Genomic DNA, 19,702 nt, shown 5'->3' on the forward strand with positions numbered 1-19,702 from the left:
AGGGGCAGCAGACTCTGAAGCAGGCTCCAGGCTCTGAGCTGTGAGCACGGAGCCCACCGCCCTGGCCTGAACCTGGGAACCTAGAGATCATGACCTGAGCCAAAGTCGGAAGCTTAACCAACTGAGCGCCCCAGGCGCCCCAAGATTATTTTAAAGTAATCTCTACACCCAAGGTGGGGCTGGAACTCACAAGCCCAAGATGAAGAGTTACATGACCTGCGCAATGAGCCAGCCAGGCGCCCCTAGTGAGTTTTAAATCAGACTTTCTGACAACTGTAGGCTCTTTGCTGGGTGGGGGATGGGAGGGTGAAGTCCTCCCTTTATAGGAGCTAAATAAGACCCCTGAACCTGTCCCAGACTCGCCTGGCCTAGGCTGCCCAGAGACAACAGCCAAAAAGGGTCCAGGGCCGCGATTCAAGCAGCAGCCACGCCAAGGTCCGCCCCCACGCCCGCCTTGCCCCCCCCCCCCCCCCCCCCCGCCTTGGGTGACAGGTTGGGGGAAGGCGGGGCACAGACGCGGGGGAGGGGTGGGAAATCTGAGACTCGAGTCGTATGGGCCCCTGGCCATTAAAGAGGAAGCTTCCGGGCGGCCCAAGGGTGGGCAGAGGGCCATCGTCAGTCCTGGGAAAGGGGAAAGCAAGGAGGCCTAGAGGGCGGCCTTTCCCCGGGAGAGCGTGGAAGGAAGGCGGCGGCGGCCACGCCAAGGAGGAAGAGAGCAGGACAGGGTGGGGACAGCCCCTCCGGGGGCTTCTGGGGGCGGATCCCCGGGGTCTGGGGGTAACCCTTCTGGGTGTCCGGGGACTGTCCTCCCTCCGGGGTCTGGGGGCGGTGCTCTCGCTGGCCGGGCTGCAGCGTGGAGGACCCGGCGGGGCGGCGGCCCCGCCCCGCGATGCTTTTACTTTGGGGATCTCCAGGAGAGCCTTTAAAAATAGCCTGGCTGACGTGTGACGAGCGGCTTCTATGGCAAGGGACGAGTGCCTGCTCTAGTGCAAGCTTGAGCGAGGATTGAGCGAGGAGGACAAGGGGCCCAGGCCGCCCGCGGGGAGAAGCGTCAACGCCGCCGCCTGAAGTGGGGCAAAGGTCGCGCGTGGCACCCACCGCCTGCGGCGGCCCAGACGCTCTGGTTCTTGTGCCGGAAGCATTTTCACTCTCAACATAATAGGGAAAACAGAATTTTCCATAAAAGGATTTTGTTTTTCCCTTGAAGACGGTACACTTACCGGGTCATCTTTGGGCCTTCCCTTTCTTGATAAAGAAACTCAAAACAGTGACCTCTTTCATATATTCTAGTTAGCTCGTGTCAAATGAGGCGTTTAACTCATCAGCATTTCGGTTAGGTTTGAAGCTGATTGTTAGATAACAGATAACTGATTTATGGACACCTGAGTTCAGTCCGGAGCTATGCCACCTCGCGGGTATTGAGTTTCTGGCCTCAGGTTTATCACCTCTTTGGGAAGATGAAACTAGCACCTTGGATGTAATCCATGACACCAATTTGCGTTACATTGTGAAATCCGTCGACGACTTTTCTAAGACTTCAGAGGAGGAAGAGACCCATGCGAATAAAAGAATCGGGGAAACATTCCAAGAAGAGGCCCATCTTCAAGTTTAGGTGAGATTTCAGTAAGTAGTCACTGGGTTACACGGAGTTGAACCTCCTGGAACCTTTTGTTGCCTTTTATAACCGGAAAGTAGGGTGTTAAGGGAAGGCTTTGCCCACACAGGACTATGTACATCGCCCAGGTGAACGCACTCGAAGTCCCTAGCACCTCAGAAGCTCCCCTTGTGGGAGGGCTCACTGCTCGAGAAATCCCTACCCCCACCCCGAGGTAACCGCTGTCCCAACATTAACACCACGTGTCCATTTTGGTTCCTTTTGAACGTTCACGTATGCCCTCTGTGCCAGCTCTCAGGCTGCCGCCTCTCGGTTCCAGACCCACGCCCCGTCGGCCTCGCGCTGCGGGCGAGGCTGCCTCAGCGCCATCCCTCTGTCCCCTGTCCCTTGATAAGCGATACTCCCCTGGAAACCAGCTGCAGGGAACCTGCAGCTCGCAGGAGAGGGGAGGGACTTGCTTCTTCCTGCTGGCTTCCTGTTGGCTCCCTTTCCTGCCAACGTCACCCTAGCAACCTGCTCCCCCCCCCCCCCCCGCCCCCCGCCCCAGTGCCAGCAGCGCTTTCCGGCAGCAGTAATGGAGTCTAGTTTGTGATTTTCGCAGCAGTTAGAGAACCCCTCTGAGCGCCCCCCAAGACACCGGTCCCAGCACCAGACGGTTGGGGAGGGGGCTGCCTCCAAGCTTCTGGATTTCAGGAATTTCAGTTTTTTTCTTCTTGTGCGCCAGTCCTAGGAGGTGGTAGCTACCTCCCTGATACCTGTTTTTGACTTTTAGTCATCTAGTTAATATCTTTATACCTAGTTAACTGTTCTTTATGATACATCCTGTCTATTGGGTTAGCTGGTGTGGTTTCTCTCTCCTTACTGGTTGCTGACTATAGAATCCATTCTGGGTTAATTTGTGCCTGGCTTCTTTCATGCATCATGGGAGTTAGACTCAGCTGGCTTATTACACGCAGCGATAGTTCATGGATTGTCGCTGCTGCTTATCACTCCGTGGACACACCGCCTTTTATTTATCCAAATACTGTTGTCATATTTTCAGTTTGAGCTATGACATGATGCTGTTGTGAATATTGTTGTACGTGATTTTCAATGCCTAATGTGCGTGCATTTCTGTCTGTGTGTCCCAGCAGTGGAAACGCACGATAGGGCATGCATATGTTCAACTTCAGTAGATCACGTACACGGTTTTCTAGAATGGTTGCACCGGTTACACACCCATCAGCGGCAGTGCAATGAGAGTTGCCATGTTGCACATTGTAATGAGTTCTCCATACCTCAAACTTAAAAATGTTAGCTATTCTGGGGCGCCTGAGTGGTTCAATTGGTTAAGCTTTCAGCTCAGGTCACGATCTCACCGTTTTGTGTTCGAGCCCCACATAAGTCTCTGTGCTGACAGTGCAGAGTCTGCTTGGGATTCTCTATCTCTCTCCCTCTCTCTCTCTCCCCCTCCCCTCCTCATATTGTCTCTTTCTCAAAATAAATAAACTTAAAAAAAATTTTTTTAAATTTAGCTCTTCTGGTATATGTGCAGTGGTATCCTAGTGTATATGTCATCTGCATAACAACTTCCCCCCAAATTTGGTGGCTTAAGAAATTCATTATCTCACAGTTTTTGTGGATCACCATTTCTTTGGGAGAGACTTAGCAGGGCAGTTCTGCTCAGGGTCTTTTACTCAGAGTTTGGCTAGAGGCCCCAGTTGCTCTTGGTGTTGGCCTCCCTAAAGCTCCTTGGGCAGCCACCTAACATGGCAGCCCATGGTCCTGTCCGAGTGATCCAAGAGAGGGGGCGAGGGGGAAGCCACACACTTCAATCTGCTTTATTCTCTGTTGGAAACCAGTGTTTACTCCTCGACTGCCCTCAAAGGAACTAGTCCCCATGTCTTGAAGGGAGAAGTAGCAAAGAATTTGTGGACTTTAAAACCCTCACGCACACCATGGTTTTCATTGACAGCTGGTTATTAACAGAATTGAGATTGCCCATTTGAGTATGCTCTTTGGTGAAGTGTCTGTTCAAACCTATTGCTCATTTTTTCTCCTTATCGTTTTTTATTTTTATTTATTTATTTATTTATTTTTCTTTATCGTTTTTTTTAAAATTGATTTGTCGGAGTTCTTTGTCTATTCTGGGCACAAGCTCTTTGTGAGAAGTAGGTGTTGCCAATCTCTACTCAGTCATGGGAAATTTCTCCTTTATGCCTTTCAGCGTTTTCAAATTTCTTGCTGTTCGCACATGCGACTTTTATATTTTAAAATATCTTTAACAAGTAAAAGCTCTAGTGGCAGACCGACAGGGAAGCAGACGACGCAGAGTTAAAACATCAATGGATGTGAGGGAAGGAAGGCAGTAGGTGCTGGCAGGACAGCTATTCACTGGAAATTAGTCACTGACCTGAACATTCCAAACTCTTGTTTCTTTGGAAACATATGAGGGCAGACATTTAAGAAGACTTAATTAATAAATTTCTGTTTTCTGTCCCAGATTTTGGAGATGACTCCAAGGATAACATATTATGTTTCCTACCTTCCCAAAAAAGGGTTACCTCATCCCCAGGGATGCAAATGTTTTCAGTTCTACTGTTTGCTTGCTCACAAAAAAAATGCATAGCCCCGAGCTGAAAGTGTGAGCAGGAACACTGTATTTATTTGTAAGAAACTAGCGAAGCAGCAGAATTTCTACGTTGGCTGATCTCAACAATCTCTAATCAACGTCCCCTTTCTCGAGGTTTCCTTCAGAATTGATTTATCTTTAATTTGTTATGGGAAAGCCTTCTCCATTATAAACCCTTCACCAATTAATACAAATATTTTCAGATATCCTAATTCTTGGTACTTTGTTGTCCTTTGGCACTTAATCTAAAACTCTGTCTTGAAAGAATTCTTAAGTTTTCAGAGCCCAAAATGATATGAATGGAACAATATTATTTGTGAGGTCAATGAGTGTTTTTTTAAACAGTTTAACCTGAGAAATAAAATTAAAAACCTCCAGATTTTGTCTTCCCTACTTAGTGTCTCTTGGAATCCTGCTGAACGATCTCTTTCCTAACCCAACCCCTTACCTGGTTAGGATCTGCTGTTTGAAACATAATGTGAAGAGGAAACTTATTTTAACACTGTAAGGATCTGGGAAGTCTCATCACAGTAGAGGGCAGCTTGCGCCACCTGCTGGGGACATTAATAGTCCTTGTATCCTCGGCATGAGTCTAATTAGTTCACAACCTGACCACTTTTAGTATTTCTGATTGACGATTATTTGCCTTGAGACCCTTTGTCTTTATGTTTCAGAGAAAAGCAAAATATAACTTACCCTAGAGACAAAATAAATTTAAACCAAAATCTATAGCGTTATCCCAGCCAACATCTGCTCCTACCCCAAAGGATGTCCTAAGGAGTGGCTCAGATAATAGGCAGAGCTGAGAAATAGCTAATGTCTTTGGGGTGATCACAGTGGTGTGTGTGTGTGTGTGTGTGTGTGTGTGCGCGCGTGCATGCGCATGGTCCCACCAAACTGATGTCCTTCCCTCCCTCTCTTCCTTCCTTCCTTTCTTTTTTCATCTTTGTGTTTCTTCTATTTCTTTCCCTCTTTCCTTCCTTTGACCCACTCTCATTCATTCCCCCTCTTCCTCCTCCTTCTCCATATTCTTTCCCTTTTCATCTCCCTTCCTCTCTTTCTCTCTTTCTCTAATGAACAAAACAATTTTTTGAGAATCTGATATGCATCCAGAACAAAAACTGTGAGCGAAATAGCTCTAGGTATATTCTTTTGTTGGCTAACTTCCCAAGTTTCAGACTCCTGCAGAATTCTGTGCTGTGAGCTGAGGAAACACAAGGAGCCGAATACTCAGTGTTCATGTGGTTCTTGGGTGCTGGGCTCAGAGTACCCGGTCACTAGCCAGTCTGTTGGGGCCTCTGTTCCCTAAGGAGCCAGAAAGAGTGCAGTCAGAGACCTGGGCCTGGAGGTTCCAACTTGGCCCTCACGACTTGTCAGTATCAGTTGTTTCTTTGAGCACTATCTAGCCTGCAGCAGTGTTGAGTCCCCAAACTCTCTACTGTCTGCTGGATTCCTGCCCCCTCACCCCGCCCTTTCCCCCACACCTGTACTCCTCTCTGTCCCCCACCCTTGTACTGGGAGCACCCCTACTCTATGATGGTTTGGACCACCGGTCTTCTCAGCTTGGTCTTCCCTGCTCCTACTCTTGAGCCTTAGCCAGACCCCACCCAACCACCCAAGGATAGACTTCATTAGCTCTGTGCTCCTCAAGGAAGAGTTTAACAATGAATCGACTCTCCATGAATACCAGACCCACTGCTTTCTTCGCTTAGTTACAACTGGTTGCTATTCCAAACTCAGTCTAGCTGACCCAACGGTGAGTACCTTAAATCCTTATTTTCTTCCTGAAGTGATGGCAGTTTCCATACTGATGACTCTAGTAGGTTTTACTTGCAGGGATTTAAGAAAATTACTTTATCTAATCTGAATTGGAAACCCAGTGAACTAATTTCATAATCTCTGGGTCTGTTTCCTTATCAGAATGGGTTAGAATGCATCATAGGAGGTGATGAGTCTTAGGGTCACAAGTAAGACTTACTGTACTTTGTGCTCTCAGAGCAGTCTAAAAGTTACATTACTTTTTACTGTTATTGAATATAGGGGGAGAGTGATTGTGTCTACTCTTGACAGGTGTTTGAGATAATTCATATTTGAACATCTCTATGTGAGAATAAAAAGTAGTCTCCTTTGTCTTCTATTTCTTTTGTAAAGTTATGAAAATAATTTTAAAACTGTGTTGACTATTACGTCTTCAGAGAAAATTGGTCAGATTTCTTTGAAGGTCTGTCCTAGCTTTTGAAATGATACCTACTATCGTGTGAGGCAAAGCAGGCAGTTTTGATCCTTTCTTACGTGAAGGTATAGATGGCACCAGAGCTGAAGTCCATCACGGTTGATTTAAACAATTATAAATAATTACCAAAGCAAATGAAATAAGCTAAAGTTTTAAAAGTGTCACAACACAATCAAGTACTTTCTTATGGACTGGTGAGGGCAATAGTCAAGAAACCATAAAGAATCTTGGAAGTTTTCAAATTATCTAGTGGGATTTCTTTGTTGACATATTCAATAATATACATTGAAGTGAAGGCTGGGTAGCATTTTAGTGAAAAGTCAGAAGTCCCAGCCCTCACTCTGACTGGCTAGTGACCTTGGATACGTTATTTAACCTTTCTAAGTTTTAGTCTCCACGATTGTAAAAAAAAAAAAAAGTGATAATAACAGGGTTCATCTCATGGGATTATGGGTCTCACTTAATTGTCTTAAACGAGTTATTAGTGTTTAGTATGGGGCAAGGTGTATAGTAAGTGCTCAATAAATGTCACTTAATGAAGCAAATTAGTTTCACATTCCTTTCTGTAATATGTTACTGTGGTAGTCAGCCTCCTGATATTCATGCCCTTGTAGAGTCCTCACCCATATTGTACCAGAGTTAGTCTGTGTGACCAATAGAACATGGCAGAAGTCAGTGTGTTACTTCTGTGATGGGGCTATAAAAGGCTATGGCTTTCACCATCTTGGGCTCACCTCATTTGGGGGGAGACATTCAGGTTGCTGACAGTTTGGCTACTGGCAAGGAACTGGGGTATTTGGCCAATAGCCAGGGGGAACCGGACGCTGCCATCAAATATGTGAGTGAGCTTGGAAATGGATTCTCTAGCCCCCGATGATGGCAGCCCCAGCTGGTGGCTTAACGGCAACCTCATGAGAGACCCTTGCGCCAGATCCCCAGAGCCTAAAATAGTGGTGCATGTCTTAGATTTCAAGAAATACTCTCATTTGTCTAAATCACATCAAAGTCACATGGTCAATCTCCCCCCCCCACCCCGAACCATACTTCTTAAACTGCCACAATCTTCATTTTTAGAAAAAAATGAGTGTATATCTAAAACGGAGATGCCTAGGCACATTTGCCATCTGGAGGGATTTTGGCAATTAGTGACCAACTGTGAAACCAACTTATCATTGTGCAATTTTTTACATCGGAGGTGTTGCAAGGGATGTTGATTATGGTGAAGAGGAGGTGATGGCTTAGAAACTGTAAAAGTGTTCTGGGAAGGCACGGAGAAAAAGGCTGCTGATTATGGGTCCACAGGATAAAGCCTGGGTATACAGGGACTTTATCCTGTGGCTCATCAGTCTCATCCACAAGTCACTGGTAGGTTGGCCACTGATATCATGGGATAGAATGAAGCCTGCGGGGAGGGTGTCTCCCTCTCTGTGCTCCCTCCCCACATCCCACATCCACATCAGCTAGTGTTGGACGTAGTGTGAGGTGAGGTGAGGGAGGGAGGAAGGAGGTAAGGAATATAAATGAGGTGCTTCCAAATTTCTCCATGGTAACAAGAAGGTAGTTTGTCAGCAGGGAAAATTTGGATCCCTGGAATTAGACTTTTAGGTGTTTGTTTAAAACTAATGCAGATCACCAACATGCTCATAACGCGTTTACTGGTTCATCAGAAAACCCACCTACAAATTGTAGGGTATGATCCAACAGAACTGTCACAAGCTCCATATTTGTTACATAATTATTATTTCTGCTTTGACAATGCCCTGCAGACTCTCCCCTCTCTATTTTCTCTCCATCACCCTAATGTAGTGCTTTGGCTTCAGCCGTTTGGCTGACCCTCCATCCAAGCACCATAATGTTGGCACATCAAGGTTCCTAAAGCACTACCGTTTAGTGCTTGCAAACTGCAACAGATGCTGTGGTTACTGGAATGACGCCCCTTCCTCTGCCAAAGATGTTCACATTCTTATCCCTAGACTCTGTGTATATGTGACCTTACATTGCAAAAGGGAATTACAGTTGTAGATGGAATTAAAGTTGCTCTGGTAAGATAAGAAAGATATTTGGTCTCTGTCCCCACTTCCTGAAACAGTGCTCCTACAACTCTTAGAATTCCTAAGTGAGGAGGTGTTCCAAGGAGGTGACTCTTGCTACCCCAGATAGCATCAGGGTAAGAGCCAGTTGCCAGAAAAGTCAAGAGTTGATTAGAATCTTGGAATTTTCAGCCTCATCTCCCCAACCTCTGGGGAGGAGGGGAGGACTAGAGATTGAGATTGTTGCCAAAGGCCACAATCATGCTTACGTAGTAAAACTTCATAAAAATCTAAGGAGATTCCAAGTTGGCAAACACATCCATGTGCTGGGAGGGTGGCACATCTCATCTCCACAGGGATAGAGGCTCCTGCACTCGGGGTACTTCTGGTTCTTGCCTTATGTGCCTCTTTATTTGGCTGTCTTTGTATCCTTTAAAATTTAATAGCAAGGATAGCAGTTTCCTGAGTTCTTGGAGTCATTGTGTATGTGGGGTTGTATTGTGGGGACCCCTGACTTATAATTTTTTTTTAGTGTTTATTCATTTTTGACAGAGAGAGAGCACACAAGAGGGGAAGGGGCAGAGAGACACAGAATCTGAAGCAGGCTTCAGGCTCTGAAGTGTCATCTCAGTACCAGAAGTGGGGCTTGAACCCACGAACCATGAGATCATGACCTGAGCTGAAGTTGGATACTTAACTGACTGAGCCACCCAGGCACCCTGGAGGGACCTCTGACTTTGTAGCCAAGGCGAAGAGAAGTGAGGCTAACCTGGGCACCCGATACTTGCAACTGGTATCTGAAATGAGGGCAGTCTTGTGGGACCAATCTTTAAACCTGTGGAGTCTGATGCTAACTATGGATAGTTAGTGTCAGAATTGAATTGAGTTGTAAGACACTCAGTTGGTGTTAGGAAATTGGAGCAGTAGCGTTTGGAAAGATGCTACATGTTTGGTGTTAGGAGGAAAAAAGATCCTCAGTTTTTGATCAGTTGACCTTGAAAAGGGGAAATTATCCTGGATTATCCATGTGAGCCCATAAAATCACATAAAATACCTAAAAGTAGAAGAAGGAGGTGGAAGAGGAAGTCAGAATAGGGTCATGGGAAAAAGATTAGATCCATCATTGATGGCTTTGAAGATGGAAGAAGTGACCATGAGCCAAAGAATATGGATGGCTTCTCAATGCTATAAAAGGCAAGGAAATGGATTCTCCCCTAGAGCCTCCAGAAAACTCAGTCTTGCCAACATCTTGATTTTAGCCCAATGAGACTCATGTAGGACTTATAACCTACAGAAGTGTAAGATAATAAGTCTGTGCTTTTCAAGCCACTGTATTTGTTGATAATTTGTTGCAGCAGTAATAGGAAACTAATACAGATACCATTTCGATCTTGGTCTTATGTTACATTAGACAATACCCTACTTCCTCTATCTTATCCAAAGTCTACCTACCTTAATGCTTAAATTTCTTTTTGTCTTTCTTTCCAGAGTTAACATTTCTTGAGCATGTATTTACAATTGATGTTCATTATCCTTGGATCCTATATTTCTGAATTTGCCTACTTCCTAAAATTTATCTGTAACCCCCAAGATCATTCACAGATACATGCAAGTGACAAAAAAGGTAAATTTCCCAATATGTGTATTTCCAGTTGAGGTCACACAAGACCCTCTCTGTGGCCTTGTTTCAGCTCTCACGCTGTGAAGAAGAATCCTTTCGGAGTCTATTTAGTGGCCTGTGTTTTGCATCTTTGTGCTTTTTGTTGGCTGTCTTGTTTGCAACAGGCCCCAAGTGTAATGCTGAAGTGTGGTCCAGTGTTCCTAAGCTTAGTAAGAAGGTGTGATATGCCTTATAGAGAAAGTGCCTGTGTTAGATAAGCTTCATTTAGGACATGCCGAGGGTGCTGTAGGCTGTGCCCTGAAGGATAATCAATCAACAACAGGTATTAAAGAAGGTGTCTTTAAACAGAAACACACATCACACAAGGTTCTGCATTGATTTGCTAATGAAAATGTTGTGACCAGTGGTGTGCAGGAACCTAACCTAACATTTCCTTTAAGAACAATGGCTCAGTATTCACTAATTCAGTGAATGCCTCAAAGAAAGAGAAATTATTGCATTCACTCATACAAGCTAACACATTATTTTTTTAAAGCAGTCTCTACCCCCAATGTGGGGCTCAAACCTACCACCCCAAGATCAAGAGTCTGACGCTCTACTGATTGAGCCAGCCAGGTGCCCCAGACTAACACATTGCTGATACGTAAAAACTACTTAATAACTGCTGATTGATTCTGGGGGGAAAGGCAGAGCAGATCATTTTTTTTTTTGTGATGAAGTTATGTGGTGTGTTTTGTGGTTTGGCATATAGTGATTTTTATTTGTTGTATACAAATATCTTCCCATGCCTGGCTTAACTAAGGCTAAGAATGAAGTGCTCACAAACATGTCACTGTTACCTAATAACTTTTTGGTTTATGTAGGATGTATTTGTGTGAATAAAACTAGAACGTGTCTATATCAAAAGATCAAGGGCTCAACCTTCTCATTTTGGGTGGGAGAATATTTCCTCTCATTTAGCTCAATAATAGTCAGCTTTTTATTTTTAGTATTATTATTATTTAAAATGTTTGTTTTTGTGTGTGTGTGTGTGTGTGAGAGAGAGAGAGAGAGAGAGAGCACGCAGGGGAGGAGGAGAGAGAGAGGGGGACAGAGGATCTAAAGTAGGCTCTGCACTGACAGCAGAGAGCCTGACCTGGGGCGTGACCCCATGAACCACAAGATCATAACCTGAGCTAAAGTGGGATGCTCAACCAACTGAGCCACTGGCCATAAAGCCAATTTTCAGTTTTTTAATCATATAACCTTAAAGGGATTTTGAAAAACTGTACCCCCTCACCCACATTAAATAGTCTTCGAATAATTTCTTTATAAGTTTAAATAGTTGCTACTCTGATGCAATTGTCAACACATTTAAATGAAACTGTTACATCTGTCTTTTAAATATGTCCAAGGAAATATAAGTGTCATTGTGATTTATACCCACCTATATACATTTAAAAAAATGAACACGCTTATTTATTTATTTATAAATTTTATTTATTTACTTTTTAATTTTTCCTTTTATTTTAATTTTTTTTAAAGTTACATCCAAATTAGCATATAGTGCAACAATGATTTCAGGAGTAGATTTCTTTTTTTTTTTAATTTTTTTTAATGTTTTATCTATTTTTGAGACAGAGAGAGACAGAGCATGAATGGGCGAAGGTCAGAGAGAGAGGGAGACACAGAATCTGAAGCAGGCTCCAGGCTCTGAGCTGTCAACACAGAGCCTGACGCGGGGCTTAACTCACGGACCATGAGATCATGACCTGAGCTGAAATCAGACGCTTAACCAACTGAACCACTCAGGCACCCCCAGGAGTAGATTTCTTAGTGCCCCATACCCCGTACCCATTCCCCCTCCCACACCCCTCCCATAACCCTCAGTACTCCATATTCATGAGTCTCTTATGTTTTGTCCCCTTCCCTGTTTTTATATCATTTTTGTTTCCCTTTCCTTATGTTCATCTGTTTTGTCTTTTAAAGTCCTCATATGAATGAAGTCATATGATATTTGTCTTTCTCTGACTCACTAGTTTCACTTAGCATAATACCCTCCAGTTCCATCCATGTAGTTGCAAATGGCAAGATTTCATTCTTTTTGATTTCCGTGTAATACTCCATTGTGTGTGTGTGTGTGTGTGTGTGTGTGTGTGTGTATACCACATCTTCTTTATCCATTCATCCATCGATGGACATTTGGGCTCCTTTACATACTTTGGCTATTGTTGATAGTGCTGCTATAAACATGGGGGTGCATGTGCCCCTTCGAAACAGCACACCTGTATCCCTTGGATAAATACCTAGTAGTGCAATTGCGGGGTCGTAGGGTAGTTCTATTTTCAATTTTTTGAGGAACCTTCATACTGTTTTCCAGAGTGGCTGCACCAGTTTGCATTCCCACCAGCAGTTCACAAGAGATCCTCTTTCTCCGCATCCTGGCCAACATCTGTTATTGCCTGAGTTGTTAATGCTAGCCATTCTGACAGGTATGAGGTGGTATATCATTGTGGTTTTGATTTGTATTTGCCTGATGATGAGTGATGTGGAGCATTTTTTCATGTGTCGGTTGGCCATCTGGATGTCTTCTTTGGAGAAGTGTCTATTCATGCCTTTTGCCCATTTCTTCACTGGATCATTTGTTTTTTGGGTGTTGAGTTTGATAAGTTCTTTATAGATTTTGGATACTAACCCTTTATCTGATATGTCGTTTGCAAATATCTTCTCCCATTCTGTTGGTTGCCTTTTAGTTTTGCTGATTGTGTCCTTTGGTGTGCAGAAGCTTTTAATTTTGATGAGGTCCCAGTAGTTCATTTTTGCTTTTGTTATCTCTTTTTTTATTTTCTTTTTTTTTTTTTTAATTTTTTTTTTTTAACATTTATTTATTTTTGAGACAGAGAGAGACAGAGCATGAATGGGGGAGGGGCAGAGAGAGAAGGAGACACAGAATCAGAAACAGTCTCCAGGCTCTGAGCTGTCAGCCCAGAGCCTGACGCGGGGCTCGAACTCACGGACCGCGAGATTGTGACCTGGCTGAAGTCGGACGCTTAACCGACTGCGCCACCCAGGCGCCCCTGTTATCTCTTTTTTTTTTAATGTTTATTTATTTTTGACACAGAGAGACAGAGCCAGAGTGGGGGAGGGGCAGAGAGAGAGGGAGACCCAGAATCTGAAACAGGCTCCAGGCTCCGAGCTGTCAGCACAGAGCCCAACATGGAGCTTGAACTCATGGACAGTGAGATCATGACCTGAGCCAAAGTCAGACACTCAACTGACTGAGCCACCCAGTCGCCCCTAACGTGCTCTTTTTAAAGTCAGAAATCTTACATTTTCTTCTCATCTTGAAATAATATTTCTATTACATACACTTGTTTTTGAAAGTCTTTTATTGATTTCTACATGAAGATATGTATATAAATGAAAATTCAATCTTTAGAAAGTCCCCTCTAAACATTAGGCTTTAGGTGTTTAATCATCTCTTTCCAGTAATCCAGAGTGAGGTTGATGAGAAATGGTTTGTATCCTTAAGGAGAATACATTTTTCTTGGGAAGGCAAGACTCACATGTAGAAAACAGTAAGATGACTGTTGAGCAGTGCTTGCAGAGTTGATGCATGGACTTTTAGGAAGAGGGCGGCCACCAGGAGTTGGAGTACCTGGGCCACCAAGCTGAAGTTGCTTGGGTACAGAAAGGACATTTTCAAATCTGTATCAGGATAAGTTGCTTTTTTTTTTTTCTGAGTGAAATATCCAAGTCCATCTTAATAATTAATTCAAGATGAATTATTTTAAGATGGCCCAATTAAATTCTGTTTAAGGCATTGTGCTAATTTCTGGGGATACAGCAGTGAATAAAGGATTTAAGATACTCCTACAGCCTGTTCTTTTTCCTAGTGGTGACATTGGGGACAAGAATATCCCTAGAAAGAGATCATCACTAAAGGGGGAACAGGCAGAGAAAAATGACAGGAACAGCAAACAGTATAAGAAGCTAATATTAAAAAAATAAAAAGGTAATTACTTACTGGAATTAGTAATATATTTTTCTTCTGATTCATTTACCATAGTTGAAAATGCCTTCTCTTTTCTTCTGAAACTGGCTGGGTCTACATATGAAAAGTAACTGAACTATGACATGACCTATAAACTAATTAAATTGTTTCAATTACTCTGGATTGCCACAGGGATTGCCAATGATTAACACAGTATCAAAGGCTAGTTTATGTGTCATAATGCAATCTGAGGTCTCTTTCGTATAAAACCCAAGATTTATTTTTATTTTTATTTTTTTTATTTTTTATTTTTTTCCAATATGTGAAATTTATTGTCAAATTGGTAAAACCCAAGATTTAAAGCTTTTTAAAAACTTTTTTCTTTCTTTCTTTCTTTCTTTCTTTCTTTCTTTCTTTCTTTCTTTGAGAGAGAGAGAGAGAGAGAGAGAGAGAGAGAGAGAGTGAAAGCGAGCCCAATGTGGGGCTCCATCTCATGAACTGTGAGATCATGGCCTGGGCCAAAATCAAGAGTTGGATGCTTAACCGACTGAGCCGCCTAGGTGCCCCATCTAACATTTTATATCTAGTAAAGGGTTTAATCCTTACAACAATATTATGAAGTAGATATTGGTATCATTCCCACTTTACAGATCCAGAACAAGGGATTAAGGAACTTGTCCAAGACCACACAGTTAATGAGCCGTAGAGTTGGGCCTTAGGTCCAGGAGGTTAGTCCCACAGTTGAAATGCCTAACTACTGCACTAAACATAAGGTTGCGTAGAGTCATGGAGACATATCCGGTTATATCCAGTTCCAAGTCATCGGATGGCACCCGTTCCAGGCCATTTCAAGAACTTTGTAAGCTCCAGGCTTGTTTCAAATTAAAAATCCCATTGCATTATATTAAACATTAAAATGCTTCCACACCCATGTTAAAAACTATATATGTATTTGTATTGTTGCTGTAATACATTTGGAAGGATTTCAAAAAGAGCACTTTTGCTCTTGAAATTACTTAATCTTGAATAATATTCAGTCTGTACTTGACCAATTTCTTGACAATCTCTGGGCACACTCAGGGATTTGATCAAAGCAAGAAAAAATGTTTTTATGAGCAATAACGTTTTTATGAAAACTCAAGTTTCCAATGAATAAATTGGATACATTTTATAGTGTTAATGAAACACATTAACTCCAATTTCACAGTTTTCCTTTCTGTATTTTAGAATTAAAAGTTATTATAAAATAAAACCCAGGCACAGGAAACCACACAGACCAAATGTGTGAGCTATGAATTATTATAAAGCAAACACTCTTGAAACCACCACTCAGGTCAAGAAGTGCAACTTTTCCAGACACCCCAGAACCCCCTACCCAGTTGCTGTTCTCAGTCACATCACTCTGCCCCCCAAAATAACCATTATCTTGACTTTCATAATAATCACTTCCCTATGCGTCTTTGTAGTTTTACTACCCACATAGACAATGTAGTTTGGTCTTGTCCATTTTTTATAGGTCTTTTGAGCTTCTTTTAATTTATTTTTAAGTTATTTTGTTTTTATTTATTTATTTTTGAGAGAGAGATAGAGAGATAGAGAGAGAGAATCCCAAGCAGGCTCTTTGCTGTCAGCACAGATCTTACCACTGTGAGATCATCCCCTGGGCTGAAACCAAGAGTTGGACGCTTAACTGACTAAGCCACCCAGGTGGGGTTTTGTTTGTTTTTGGGGTTTTTTTTGGTGTTTATTTGAATTCCAGTGAGTTAACACAGTGCAATATTAGTTTCAGGTTTACAGTTTCGTGATTCAACACTTATATATGACCCCTGGTTTTCATCATAGTTTCTTTTAATTTAAAAGCTCCATTTGCGGGGCACTTGGGTGGCTCAGTCGGTTGAGCGTCTGACTTTGGCTCAGGTCATGATTGCACGGTTCGTGGGTTCAAGCCCCACGTTGGTCTCTGTGCTGACAGCTCAGAGCCTGTAGCCTGGTTCGGATTCTGTGTCCCCCTCTCTCTCTGCCCCTCCCCGCTCATGCTCTGTCTCTGTCTCTGTCTCTCTCTCAAAAGTGAATAAAGATTAAAAAAAATTTTTTTTTCAAGCTCCATTTGCCATCCTCTCCTTTCCTTACAATCTATTTGTTGAAGGCCCGTAGAGTTTGTCCTGTAGAATTTCCCACAGCCTGGATTTTGCTGGTAGCACACTCACACCCAGTTTAACATGTTCCTCTTTCCTCAGTAGGCCATGCACGTTGTCATCTTGATCGGAAGCTTGATCGGCTTCTTCCCCTTGGCAAGAACAGAAGATGGTGTGTTCTTTCCTTAGGCAGAAGAGACCTAATGCCTGATGTGTAATGCTAGAACTTGTCACTGCTCAGTGATATTAATTCAACAGGAGTTACAAAGTAGACATAATCTAATTATATCCTGTCTTTTTCATCTATTCACTTGGAGTACTTCCAGAAAACATTTCGAGATCAACTCTTTACTAACCCAGTGTACAGTTCATATAAGAAAACCAGGGTACATAATACCAGGGTATTATATTATAATTCTTTCTCTTTATTTGTTTGCTGTGTTGATTATATTTTCATGGTGCAGTTCAAAAATTAGTTTCTTATTTTATTATCTATTTAAAAAAATGTTTATTTACTTTGAAAGAGCTTGAGTGGGGGAGGGGCAGAGAGAGAGAGACAGAGAGACAGAGAGACAGAGAGACAGAGAGACAGAGAGAATCCTAAGCAGACTCCTCTGTCAGCATGGAGCCCAATATGGGGCTCAAATTCACAAACCTGGAGATCATGACCTGAGCCTAAATCAAGACTCACATGCTTAACTGACTGAGCCACCTAGGTGCCCCCCAAATTAATTTTTTAAAACAATATTAATATGAACTCATGGATTTCAAGGTATCTCATGGGTTTTAACTCATTGTAATTATTATCTTTGTTGAGGTTCAGATATCCTGATCTTTGACCTGAGCCTTTTCAAGTTGCCTTTAAGTCTTTTAGATATCACCCTAGTAATCTTGGATAGACCTTTTTGTCTACTTTGTAACCCCTGTTGACAAAGCAGGAAAGAACATCCAAAGAAATAAAGACAGTGTCTTCAGCAAGTGGTTCTGGGAAAACTGGACAGCCACATGCGGAAAAATGAACCTGGACCACTTTCTTACAACATACACAAAAATGAACTCAAAATGGATAAAAGACTTAAATGTAAGACAGGAAGCTATCAAAATCCTCGAGGAGAAAGCAGGCAAAAACCTCTTTGACCTTGGCCACAGCAACTTCTAACTCAACACGTCTCTGGAGACAAGGGAGACAAAAGCAAAAATGAACTACTGGGACCTCATCAAAATTAAAAGCTTCTGCACACCAAAGGAAACAATCAGCAAAACTAAAAGGCAACCAACAGAATGGGAGAAGATATTTGCAAACGACATATCAGATAAAGGGTTAGTATCCAAAATCTATAAAGAACTTATCAAACTCAACACCCAAAAAACAAATGATCCAGTGAAGAAATGGGCAAAAGGCATGAATAGACACTTCTCCAAAGAAGACATCCAGATGGCCAACCGACACATGAAAAAATGCTCCACATCACTCATCATCAGGCAAATACAAATCAAAACCACAATGATATACCACCTCATACCTGTCAGAATGGCTAGCATTAACAACTCAGGCAATAACAGATGTTGGCCAGGATGCGGAGAAAGAGGATCTCTTGTGAACTGCTGGTGGGAATACAAACTGGTGCAGCCACTCTGGAAAACAGTATGGAGGTTCCTCAGAAAATTGAAAATAGAACTACCCTATGACCCCACAATTGCACTACTAGATATTTATCCAAGGGATACAGGTGTGCTGTTTCAAAGGGATACATGCACCCCAATGTTTATAGCAGTGCTATCAACAATAGCCAAAGTATGGAAAGGGCCCAAATGTCCATTGATGGATGAATGGATAAAGAAGATGTGGCATATATATATACTATTACTCGGCAATCAAAAAGAATGAAATCTTGCCATTTGCAACTACGTGGATGGAACTAGAGGGTATCATGCTAAGAGAAATTAGTCAGAGAAAGACAAATATCATATGACTTCATTCATATGAGGACTTTAAGACCCAGAACAGACCCAGAACAGATGAACATAAGGGAAGGGAAGCAAAAATAATGTAAAAACAGGGAGGGGAACAAAACATAAGAGACTCATAAATATGGAGAACAAACAGAGGGTTACAGGAGGGGGTGTGGGCGGGGGGATGGGCTAAATGGGTAAAGGGCATCAAGGAATCTACCCCTGAAATCATTGTTACTCTATATGCTTACTAATTTGGATGTAAATTAAAAAAATTAAAAAACCCGAATGTAAGCATACTAAATAAATAGATAAATAAATAAAATGAATTAGGAAAAAAATATTTCCACATTTTATCTTATTTAGAAATGATCCAAATACTCAACAAATATCTATCATTTAACTTAACCTAGTGTAACTCTAAGGTTTTAAGTTACCAGAAAGATTTTGGAAGTTATTTTCAAGCAGACATATTATAAAACGGAAGTATTGTTGAAGGATTCATTTATAAACTTTTATACCACTTACATCTATTTAATTCATATGTTCCTAATGATTATTTTTGGACTGCTCATGAAAATCGTATGAGACATTAGTAAGCTAGCCATCATCTTAAGTAATTTTGGTGTTGTTGACAAATTGTGTAACATATGCTTGTTTGGCAAGTATCAAAAGTCACAGAAGTAAAAAAAAAAAAAAAAAGAGGTTAGACTGGGAGAGAGCCAAAGCATAAGGAGACTCTTAAAAACTGAGAACAAACTGAGGGTTGATGGGGGGTGGGAGGGAGGGGAGGGTAGTGATGGGTATTGAAGAGGGCATCTTTTGGGATGAGCACTGGGTGTTGTATGGAAACCAATTTGTCAATAAATTTCATATATTAAAAAAAAAGTCACAGAAGTAAAGAACCAAAAATTTAAACATATGACTTCCTTTTTTTTTAATTGCTGTATTTGACATACATCAGACAATTAATTTGCTCTATTTTTTATTCTTAGGATAAATTGTAATTTTATGATCTTGTTAAAAGATGAAGTGAGGCATATTAAAAATTTTAAGAGTTTATTTGATATGGAAGCAACCTGTGTCCATCAATAGATGAATGGATAAAGTAGATGTGGCATATATTTACGATGGAATATTATTCAGCTGTGAAAAAAAGAATGAGATCTTGCCATTTGCAACGACATGGATAGACCCAGGGGATATTACGCTAAGTGAAAGAAGTCAGACAGAGAAAGACAGATACTGTATGATTTCACTTATATGTGGAATCTAGAAAACAAACAAACAACCCAGAAACAGATCCGTAAATACAGAGAACAAACTGATGGTTGCCAGAGGGAAGGGGATGGAGCAGGGGTAGCATGGTTGAAGGGGTGTGGGAGGTACTGGCTTTCAGGTATGGAATGAATAAGTAATGGGAATGAAAGGTACAGCACAGGGAATATAGCCAATGGTAGTGTAATATGTTGTCTGGCGAAAGATGGCAGCTCCACTTGCAGTGAGTATAGCATAATGCATATAGAGTTGT

At 42.1% G+C, this 19,702-nt stretch overlaps 1 protein-coding gene across 4 annotated transcripts in view; it reads left to right on the top strand.

The window, feature by feature from the left end:
* Positions 1-563: 563 nt before the first annotated feature.
* Positions 564-19,702, top strand: part of MPPE1 (metallophosphoesterase 1) — a 56,661-nt gene continuing 37,522 nt past the window's right edge. For 3 of the 4 annotated variants that reach the window (XM_006938774.5, XM_006938777.5, XM_006938778.5), the window contains exon 1: positions 564-1,612. The gene's annotated coding sequence lies outside the window, so the exon portion shown is untranslated. Of the gene's footprint in view, positions 1,624-19,702 lie in introns of all 4 variants that reach the window. The other variant, XM_006938775.5, reaches the window with a different exon arrangement.

Source organism: Felis catus, chromosome D3 (assembly GCF_018350175.1).
Source record: "Felis catus isolate Fca126 chromosome D3, F.catus_Fca126_mat1.0, whole genome shotgun sequence".
Taxonomy (NCBI): Eukaryota; Metazoa; Chordata; class Mammalia; order Carnivora; family Felidae; genus Felis; species Felis catus.